Genomic DNA, 10,477 nt, shown 5'->3' with positions numbered 1-10,477 from the left:
TGATATCACCTATATCTGGATTCTGATATATGGCGCAAATGAACCTTTCCTCAGAAAAGAAAATCATGGACTCGGAGAACAGACTTCAGGGGTTGCCAAGGGGGAGGGGGAAGGAGTGGGAGTTTGAGGTCGATAGATGCAAACTATTGCCTTTGGAGTGGATAAGCAATGGGATCCTGCTGTATAGCCCTGGGAACTATGTCTGGTCACTTGTGATGCGGCATGATAATGTGAGAAAAAAGAATGCATCCATGTATGTGCGACGGGGTCTGTATGTAGCAGAAAATTGACAGAACGCTGTAAATCAGCTATAATGAAAAAAATAAAAATCACTATAAAAATTGAAAAAGATAAAGACAAATCACAGTTCCTGTGGTTCTACTTTTTTCTTTAGTCTTATTTTAATTATATAATAAAGTGTTTCTTGCATAAAATATAGGAAATGCAAACAAGCCAAACAAAACAAGGCGGCCAGTCTCACCCGACAGCCGGCCCCATGAATGATCTGATGTATGTTCTTCCAGCCTCATCAGAGGTGGTGGTTTAAGCCCCTCTTAACCCCCATTTAACCCCCACAGCAGCCCTGTTACTGCTATTCTAGCATTATCGCAGGAAATTAAGGCACAGAGAGGTTAGGTAACTTGCTCCCTGTTCCTCAGCCAGGAAGTGGCAAGGCAGAGTCAGTGTGGCTCTCAGCCTACTTCTGTCTTGTCTCTCTCTTTTTTTGGTCTTTTTAGGGCTGCATTCGTGGCATATGGAGATTCCCCGGTCAGGGGTCGAATTGGAGCTGTAGCTGCTGGCTTACACCAGTCACAGCAACACCAGGTCTGAGCCGCGTCTGCGACCTACACCACAGCTCACGGATCCTTAACGCCGGATCCTTAACCCACTGAGCGAGACCAAGGATGGAACCTGTGTCCTCATGTATACCAGTCAGATTTGTTTCTGCCACGACGGGAAATCCTATCGTGTCTCTTGGAGCCAAGATTTCTGCAAAGTCTCCATGGCACTCTCCCTTAGCAAAGTCATCCAGCCTAGTCTTCAGCATCACTCCTGCCTGTCTTTAGCTCTCGGGTTCTATCTCCAGGACCTTAGGAACTGCCCCTCCTGCCTGCTTTGGAGGCTAAGGAGAAGCCCACCTAGGGCTCCCTTCTCGGGTGGGGAGTGGGCTTCGTGTCTATTCCTTGGCTCCCATCTCCACCAACGCAGCCTCCAGCTCCTGGGGCTCAGGCTGGGCTCTCTCCCTCCCCCTCCCCCGGCCCCCCGATGTCTCCTCCAGCTCTTCCTCCCCGACCAGCCTTCCCAAGGGCAGGGTTAGCTGGTCACCCTGGGCCAGCCCCTCCTCCCTGCTCCCTACCCCCCAACTGGGCCCAGCAGTAATTGATGTGCACACAGTGGCCCGAGGCAGGGCAAGATCCGGAGTCATCAAAGGAAGATTAAATTATGCTCTGAGGCAGCCAAGGGGTTGTTTTAGGAAGGTTTTTGCCTGTGAAGCTTGCAGGGAGCTGGCCCTCCACCCTGAGCTCACACCCTCTGTGAGATTTTTCGGCTCCTAATTGGGCCTGAGTTATCCGTCTGTTCCTGTCCTGGTGGAATGTTGTTTCAAGGAGCCTGGCGACTTCCCACTGTGGCTGCTGGAGGTGAGCCAGGGTATAACCCCGTTGGGGGGCAGCGCCCCCAGCCCCTTTCAAAAGAAGTGCTTGGATTCCTGAATCTGAACCCAGGAGTTCTGTTCGGCAGGATTCTGTGGATGCACTTGTACAATCCTGGGCAAACCGCCTCCCTCTGGGCCTCTTGTTTCTCTTCATTAGTTAAGTGGCTTAAAACACACACACACACACACACACCCCAGAACTCTGATTCAAACAACATATTGGGTTCATAAAATCAATTTATAATCCGACGTAGAGGAGGAGGCGGTCTGGCTGAAGTGGTGAAGGGGGTGGAGAGAACCCCCCTCCAGCCCCCCCACCCCATCCTTCCCTTTGCATCTTCTGCCCCAGGCCATCCCTGCTTGAGGCGGCTCCTTGATAGCAGCGATCCACCACTTCTTAGAGCCTGCGGCCTGAAAGTCAATATGTTGAAATTAACTTTTTTTTGAATATGATGCATTTGGGAAATCTTACACCCTCAGTGTGTTTTTAATTTGAGGCAGGAGAAAACTGATGTTCTTTCTTTCTTCCTTCCCCCCTTCTTTTTCTCTTTCTTCTTTTCATCATTTGTCTGACCTCTTCCAGAGTCTCCTTTAAGCCGAACTGGGCTCAATCGGTTTCCCTGTTCTTTGCTGGGTCTGGTGACAGGGATGGAGCTGGCGAGTTATACAGGTGGTTTGCCGACGTCCCAGTAGGGGACCAGAGATAGAGAGGGAAACCTGGGGAACTTTGGAAGATCACTGTAAGTTAATAATTGCTCAAGAGAGCCGACAGAACGCTGCAGCCTGGCCTGACTAGTGGAGGCGTGAGATATGCCGCAGGTCATTGGGGGGGGGGATGGGGTGAAGCCTGCATTCAGGTGAAGAAAGGGTCTTTTCTCACCCTCCGGTCCCTCGGATGATAAAACTGTAGCCCACCTAACCCTTGGGGCAGAGCCTCTTTGCCCGCCCACTTGCAACTCTCACAAGCAGTCCTATCTTAATAAATCGATTTCTTGCCTATCTCATTGGCTTTGATGAATTCCTTTCTGTGCCTTGGCACAGAGAACTTGAACCTCAGTAAATCCAGACACGGGTGAGTGAAAACCTCTGGGTTCAAGTCTCAGTCTGGGTTCTGGCTGGGTTCAGGTCATAAGTGCTGTCAGTTGCACCAGCACGGACACGTGCTTTGTGCTGGAAGAGGTCAAGGAATCATCTAGTCCCATGAGGTCCAGAGAGGGAAGGAACAGATCTGACTCCCAGCGGCCCTTGCAGCTCCACACAGCACAATCTCGAAATCTTTCATTGAGGCAGGGGACAAGTGACACAGGGAAATCATATTCCCCAGGAGGGGAAGTCTGGGTGTTCTGGCCAATCACAGAGGCCATACTGAACTTTCTGTGGGCCACTCACCTTCCTATCCACCTATCTGTTCATCTGTTCACCTGTTGATCTCTCTCTCCATCCTTCTGGCACCGGAAAGATGATACTGGAATTCAGGTTCTTGTTCACGGCAGCCGAAGAAGGAACTCTGCGAACACACAGGCAGCAAGCAAGCAAAGTCTTGGTTAAAGAAAAGCAAAGAGCTCCCAGGACGGCTGGGGCCATGAGAAGAGCCCCCTTTCTTTATGGTCCTATAGGGGTTTTTATTCTTTAAAGATGGGGGGTACCAACGTGGGCTCCAGAAGGATGTGGATTTCTCCCATTGGCCTTGCTCAATGACTCATGTCCTTCCTTGTCCAACAGGGGTCTTAGGGTTGGAAATGTCCTGTAAGTTTTGTGGTTTCTTTGTCCTTTTCTTTCCTTAGATTAAGTCACCATGCCTCTCATTCCTTTTTTTTTTTTTTTTTTGTCTTTTGTCTTTGTTGTTGTTGTTGTTGTTGTTGTTGCTATTTCTTGGGCCGCTCCCACGGCATATGGAGGTTCCCAGGCTAGGGGTTGAATCGGAGCTGTAGCCACCGGCCTACGCCAGAGCCACAGCAACGCGGGATCCGAGCCGCGTCTGCAACCTACATCACAGCTCACGGCAACGCCGGATCGTTAACCCACTGAGCAAGGGCAGGGACCGAACCCGCAACCTCATGGTTCCTAGTCGGATTCGTTAACCACTGCGCCACGACGGGAACTCCTCATTCCTTTTTTATCAGTTGAGGACTGGGCTAGAGATTCACATTTCCTGTGGTAAACAAGGCCTGTGGAGGTGTTACCCCCTGGAGCCCTGAAGTCACAAATGTTAATTAATATCCATATCAAAGGAAGGTATCCGAGGAGTTCCTGTCGTGGCTCAGTGGTTAACGAATCCGACTAGGAACCATGAGGTTGCAGGTTCGATCCCTGGCCTTGCTCAGTGGGTTAAGGATCCGGCATTGCGGTGAGCTGTGGTATAGGTTGCAGACTCGGTTCAGGTCCCGTATTGCTGTGGCTCTGGCATAGGCTGGTGGCTACAGCTCTGATTCGACCCCTAGCCTGGGAACCTCCATATGCTGTGGGAGCAGCCCCAGAAACGGCAAAAAGACAAAAAAAAAAAAAAAAAAAAAAGAATGTATCCGAGCCCATGCTCCTACAGTTAGTATTCTGTCTCACTTCCATCTCTCTATCCATCCATCCTTCCTTTCTTCCTCCATCCAGCCATCCTTTCTTCCGTCCATTCATCCATCCTTCCTTCCTTCCATCCTTCTTTCCATTCAGTGTGTCTCAGGGCTTGTGTGTATGAGGCCTCATGCTAGGAGCTACGGTGCCTGCTGCACCTTCCAGTCTGCTTGTCAGAGACGACAGCGACTTAGGAATAATTGCAGCACAAAGGAGGCTGACCTCAGTGCCATGGGAGAAGGCCACACAGTTCTGGTGGTCTCAGGAAAGGGAGAAAATGACCAGCTTTGCGGGATCCAGTTGCCCAGAGAGGGTGGGGTTTGCACTGGGCACCGATAAGCTCCAGGCAAAATTGCGGAGGGACCTGCAGACCCAGTGCCGTGAGTACAGGGCGTGGTGGGAAAATGGGAGCTAGAGTGGCTGAAACAGCATGGACAGAATCTCCCTTCCTACCCAGGGCAGTGGCCTTGGTCACATCGCTGGGATAGTCTCAGAGGAACGGGTGTCCCTGGGCATCTCTTTCCCTCTGGGTGGGAGGGGGGAGCTGCGGAGGCTGCGGCTCGCTGACCGAGTCAGGCTCAGGGGTGCCTAAGCTCACTCTGCACAGAATCTGGGTCTCTTGCTCCCCATCAAGTTCCCACCCAGTTGAGTGGGCCGTTTGAACCCTCCAGGAAATACCCCAGGGCCAGGGGCTCATCCTTCCTGGTGGCTGTGCTGAAGCCCTGAGCCTCTAACACCAATGATTCTGCTCCTGTCCTCGGGTGGCTCCGGCAGAAGAGGGGGCTTGGGGGGGGTGGTTCAGGCAGGACCTGAGCACGGGATTGTCCTCAGTGTTCAAATCATAACCACCTGCCCTCCCCCCCAACCCCATAGGCTGATTCTAAAATTTCCTTGATAGGAACAGAGCAGGCCAAGGAAGAGAGTCCCCACAGACCTGCTAGTTGCTCCACCACTTGCTAGTTGCTGTTTGGCCTTGGGCCAGTGTGTCTAAGCCTCTTTAAGCCTCAGCTTCCCCACTTACAAAATGGGGAAATTAATACCTACCTTGCAAAGTTGTGGTGCCAAGCCCACGATACTCAATTTGAGGATCAGCCCTAAGGGAACAGCAAGGCTGAGCAGTGCCAAAAGAGGAGGAAGAGGAGGTTGGTTGGGAGAAGGGAGGACAGAAGTGGTGCCCTTGGACCCCTGAGTCACAGGCCAGAACGGCTTCAAGGTGGGTGGACCTCTTGAGGCTGCCCTTGGGCACCTGGTGTCTGTCCTGGCCCAGCCAATCACTGCCGAGCCCCTCACGTTGCCAGCCAGGCTGGGCCTCGGCTGTCACCCCAAATGAGAACGGGCAGGGACCCAAGATCATTCCGGGACCCAGGACGACCCGACCGAGGAATTACTCTCCAGCAACTGGAGCCCTAGCCGCCCAGCAGCATTGAGGGCACGGCTGGGAGAGTCGCCCCCTGCTGGTGCACTTTGAGAACTGCATCTCTCGCCTCGACGGAACGGTTTCGGAACCCTCCCGCCGGCTAGCTACCCAAACCCAGAACCCCGCACAGCGAACGGGCTGATGAGGACTTGCAACCACTCCCGCACACTGGTCAACTGCCCTAAGAACCTGAGGGGGAGGACCTCAGTCTGACTCTCCTTAGCTGTGGGCTGATGCGACAGATGCCACGGTCCCCATGTCTCCTGCACGGCTTTCTGCTCAGCACATCTCTTACACCCAGGATGGCCGACTCAGATGCCCAAGGGGCCCGTGATGTGAAGGAGGGGGGGGGGTGGGCTAGGCGGCGGCTGCAGCGATCGGCCTGCGCAGGCGAAGTGCAGAGCGCATGTCCAGTTACCAGGGCGGCTCAGCACCAGCTGGCGTTGCCATGGGGATGTGCAGGCTCGGGGTTGCCAGATCTTCAGATACTTTAAAAATAGCTTGAAATCTGGACTTCTGTGCGAAAATTTCCAATTGTGTAGGCGACCCCTCCTCCCACATTCTGGAATCCCTTTGTCTTTTCTGCTTCTACCACCTATGGGAGCCACAAACTCCATCAAGTGATTCCTTGTAGAAGAAGGTAGGGTTTCCTGGGGCATCTCCTCACACTTCCTCCTTGCTGGCCCCCAGGACTGGGTGAGCAGGGCTTTCCGGAGTTTGTTCATTGGGCAGACATGTATCTGGAGCCAGGCTGGGCGGTGTGCAGAAAGGTGTTGAAGATGCAAGGAAATGAGGAAGACCCAGAGCCTTGCTTGGGGGTGGGGGAACCCCTGGAGGCATCCACGGAGCTCTGTGCCAGGGTTCAGGCCCCCTGAGGACACGGCCCCACATGCTTTCCCACTCAGGCCTCATCTCCGTGTCACGTGTTTCTCTCTGTGCCAGCATCTGCGATGGGGGTGGGTGGGTTTGGCACCATGTCACACTCATTGTCTTTCTGCATCTTTATGCTCGTGGTCCCCAGGGCCAGCTTCTTCCTGGCTCTGCATATATCACCCCTTCCGAGAGGCCTTCCCAGACCACGCTAGCTGGACTGGCATCCTCAACTCTAGTCGCCCCTACTCTATCTGGCATCATGCTTTTCAGAGCACTGATCACTGCCTGAAGTCGTGGGCTGGCTTATTCTCTAGCGTCCCTCCCCCTCAAAGGGAGGCGATGAGGGTGGGGCCTGAGTCTGACCAGGCTTATAAGGAGGGGCTCGCCGAGTTCTGATTCGGTAGACGCACTCTCATTACAAGTCCTTGATGTCTTTTCAGGAAGCAGCCTTAGCCGAGGTAGTGTCCAGGCCTGGATCCCCCTGGCTGGGCACAAAGAAAATAGTTCCAACCGTTGTAAAGAGGGTGGGTGACGGGTCCTATGAAATGGTAAAGCCCAGACCCTGTCACGGGGTGTGGTGTCCCCAGATCCTGGCTGGAAGCTCGGAGCTCATTTCACAGCTGCCCCTCTGCACAGCCCCTCACCCCCCACCCCCCGTGAGCAGTGTTTTACTTTGCTTTTGCCTTCGTTCCTGCCCACAGCCCTCGCCCAGGCCTACTCTGCAGTTGGTCTCCCTCAGCTTGGCAAGAAGAACTGAGCGAAAAAGATGAGCTGAGCCTCTGGGAGCAGACGGAGAGGAAGACGAGAAGCAGCAGACGCAAGAGCGGGGGCAGGGATGCTCAAAACTGAGAAAGCCCAACTCAGCTGCCCTTTCCTGGGCCTTGGGCTTCAAGCCTCCCTCTTGGGGAAGGACTTTGGCAGATGGAGCTTTACCATGAGGCAGGCAAGGGCCAGGCACAGCTGGGCTCCTGCATGTAGAGGACTTGGCAGCAGGGACTGGTTTGATGGCGAAGATGCCAACAGCCAGGTCCATAGATGCTTGGGCAGGGGAGTGAGCCTGGAGCTGGGGCTGGGGCCGGGGGAGGGAGAAAGGTCAGGCGGCTTTCAGTTGGTGTGTTTGTATCTGCTGAGCCCGCGGGGTACAGAATCATAGGCAGCTGGCCCAGGTGAATTCATCTGAGTTTCATCCATGCTGTTGATGAAATTCAGAGAGGTAGTTTATCATGTTTACAGAGAATCCAAAGCTGGGACAGAGGGTACCCACATAGGAGGAGAGAGCCAGCATCCAAAGCCACTGGAGGGCTGAAGGCTGGCTGAGCCTGCCACTTTGCAGGTATGCCACTTTGCAGGGATGCCACATTGCGGGGATGCCACTTTGGACAAGTCACAGGAACTTTTTTTTTTTTTTTTTTTTTTTTGCAGCTGCACCTGCAGCATATGGAAGTTCCCAGACCAGGGGTCCAATCAGAGCTGCAGTTGCAGGCTTGCGCCACAGCTGCAGCAATACCAGATCTGAGCCACATCTGCAACCTATGCCACACCATCAGATTCTTAACCCACTGAGAGAGCCCAGGGATTCAGTCCTCCTCCTCACAGACACTATGTCAGGTTCTTAACCCTCTGAACCACAACGGGAACTCCCAGACAAGTCACAGGAACTTTTTGAACCTCGGCTTCCCCATCTACAAAATAGGAGCAATGCCACCTATCCTGCCATGCACCGAGGGTCAATGAGACAAGCTCCATGCAGCCCCCAGCATGGTGCATGGCCCAGAGGGAGCCCCTGATCAATCGTTGGTGGCGGCTGCCATGATTAATGACAGCATGAGCTCCTCAAGGGCAGGGGATCTGTCTTTCTGTGCTGTATCCCCAGTGCCTGGTACGGCGTGGGCTCTGAACAAATGTTTGTCAGATGAATGAACAAGATGAAATCTGACAGGGATAAATGTCAGTTCTTGGACTCGCATCCAAAGACCCAGCTGCACATGGATGCACTAGGGGGAGAAACGGGTTTGCAACAAACAGCACATGTGATAAAAGTTGAGGGATTTAAGCTGCTAGAAATGTGGGATTTAAGCCAGCGTGAGGTGGCTGCCAAAACTAGCCAGAGCAAACTTGGGTGGCATGATAAAAGGCCTAATGCTCAGAAGGAGGGAGGCCACGGGGGTCAGACCAGCCTCAGGAGCCACATCCCATTCTGGACTCCCCCTGGAGAGAGACGGGTCCACAAGAGCCAAGTGGAGAATGAGGCCTAAACCACACTGAGACGTGGTGGAAGAAACCAGGGCACTGACCCAGGTGAGGAGAAGCTCACAGGACCCTCCTGGCAGCAGGTGTTCAGATCTTGCCTCCCCTGATTGCTCTGGACAAGCAGTCAATGGCTCCGAGTCTCAGTTTCCTCATCTGTAAAATGGGCAAATCACAGATTGGAGTTCATTGGGCAAGACTGGAGAAGAGCAGGACTGGAGCCCAGGCCTCCCTGGACTTGCTCCCTCAGCTCCTCTGCTGAGCTGTTCCTGCTGGAGGCTGGCTGGCTGGGAAGCTGTGAGTGGCCAGCATCGACATCCCTTTTGTGGACTGGCCCAGGATGACAGGTGTGACCCTTCTTACCCCGACTTACCCCCTTTCCTCCACTGGAGGCCGAATTTATAGTTGGGTAGCTTTTCCTGCAGCCCGCTTCCCTCTCATCAGCATGCTTCTGGGTGTCCGTTGTGCTGTTGTGCCTGGTGCGTGCGCGCAAGAGGCTGAGCTCCAGCTCCCTCTTCCTCCCACAAACCGACCCCTGGTCCCGCCTGGGAGTCTCTGTGCGCCCTCTGGTGGCCGCTAGGGGCACTGTGCTGGGCTCAGCGCCAACCAGAATGGGGTTGGAATCAGCCATCTCGGTACGAATCCCAGCCCTCCATCAGCGGATGAACCTAAGCTTAAATACGACGTGGTACCCGCACACAATGGAATATTATTCAGCCTTAAAAAGGAAGGACATTCTGACACATGATACAATGTGGATGAGCTTTGAAAACATTATACGAAGTGAAATAAGCCAGACACAAAAGGACAAATGTTATATGGTCCCACTTAGAAGTATCTGGAATAGGAAATTCAGGCCCTCTATGACAAGCTGCCAGGGACTGGGGTAGAGGGATGGGGAAGCTATTGCTGAATGAGCACAAAGTTTCTGTTTGAGATAATGAAAAGTTCTGGAAATGCATAGTGGTGATGGTTGTGAATATGCTTAATGCCACTGGATTGTACCCTTAAAAGTGGTTAAAATGGTAAATTTTATGTTATGTATATTTCACTACAATTAACTCCCCCCCCCCAAAAAAAATCCTGGACCTGCCACTTAAAGCTGGAATGATTTTGGTCAAGTCACTTACCTTTTCTGAGCCTCAATTTCCTTACCTTTAAAGGGGGGTGGGGAACAGAAATAGGGAGTTCCTGTTGTGGCTCAGCAGGTTATGAACCCCACAAGTGTCCATGAGGATGTAGGCTCAATCTCTAGCCTCGTGCAGTGGGGTAAGGATCCAGCGCTTCCGTGGGCGGTGGTATAGGTCGCAGACACGGGTTGGACCTGGCATTGCTGTGGCCGTGGCATAGGCTGGCACACCACAGCTCTGATTTGACCCCTAGCCCAGAAACTTCCATATGCCCCAGGTTTGGCCCTAAAAAACAAAAACAAAAGAGTGGGGGGCAGTACTACCTGCCTCGGGGTACCACTTTGGTCCAAGCCACCATCCTCCTTTGCTGGAAGATTGCACACAGCCTCCTCCAGGGTCTCTGGGCTTCACGCTTTGCTCTCCCACCAGGTGTTTTTCACCTGAGCAGCCAGAGTAACTAAAATTGTACGTCCGACCAAGTCACTCTCCTGCTTAAAATTCTCTCGGAATTCCAAGATCTGAGCTCTGACCCCTTCTTGTCCTGTCTTTTTCCACCCGCTGCGAGTGCTCCCTGCTCCTCTGGGCTTCCAG

The 10,477-nt window shown here is 53.2% G+C and overlaps 2 long non-coding RNA genes across 3 annotated transcripts; one reads left to right on the top strand and one right to left on the bottom strand.

The window, feature by feature from the left end:
- Positions 1 to 1,913: 1,913 nt before the first annotated feature.
- On the bottom strand, positions 1,914 to 9,279 carry LOC110259245 (uncharacterized). Of its 2 annotated transcripts, XR_002341459.2 has the most exons (4): positions 9,130 to 9,279; positions 8,804 to 8,912; positions 3,044 to 3,161; positions 1,915 to 2,065 (listed from the first exon to the last, which is right to left on the bottom strand). It is a non-coding gene; the product is annotated as an uncharacterized LOC110259245 (long non-coding RNA). The 2 variants fall into 2 exon arrangements; XR_002341458.2 differs by lacking the exon at positions 8,804 to 8,912 and having other exon boundaries at positions 1,914 to 2,065.
- Positions 6,101 to 9,857, top strand: LOC146405065 (uncharacterized). The gene is made up of 2 exons (XR_014836578.1): positions 6,101 to 6,276; positions 7,211 to 9,857. It is a non-coding gene; the product is annotated as an uncharacterized LOC146405065 (long non-coding RNA).
- Positions 9,858 to 10,477: the final 620 nt, after the last annotated feature.

Source organism: Sus scrofa, chromosome 2 (assembly GCF_054392235.1).
Source record: "Sus scrofa isolate SSC_HxYL_T2T_F1_AM1 chromosome 2, Sscrofa_HxYL_maternal_Yorkshire_Landrace_v2.0, whole genome shotgun sequence".
Classification (NCBI taxonomy): domain Eukaryota; kingdom Metazoa; phylum Chordata; class Mammalia; order Artiodactyla; family Suidae; genus Sus; species Sus scrofa.
The sequence above is the reverse complement of the archived record's forward strand: the minus strand, read 5'-3'. Positions and strand labels throughout refer to the sequence as shown.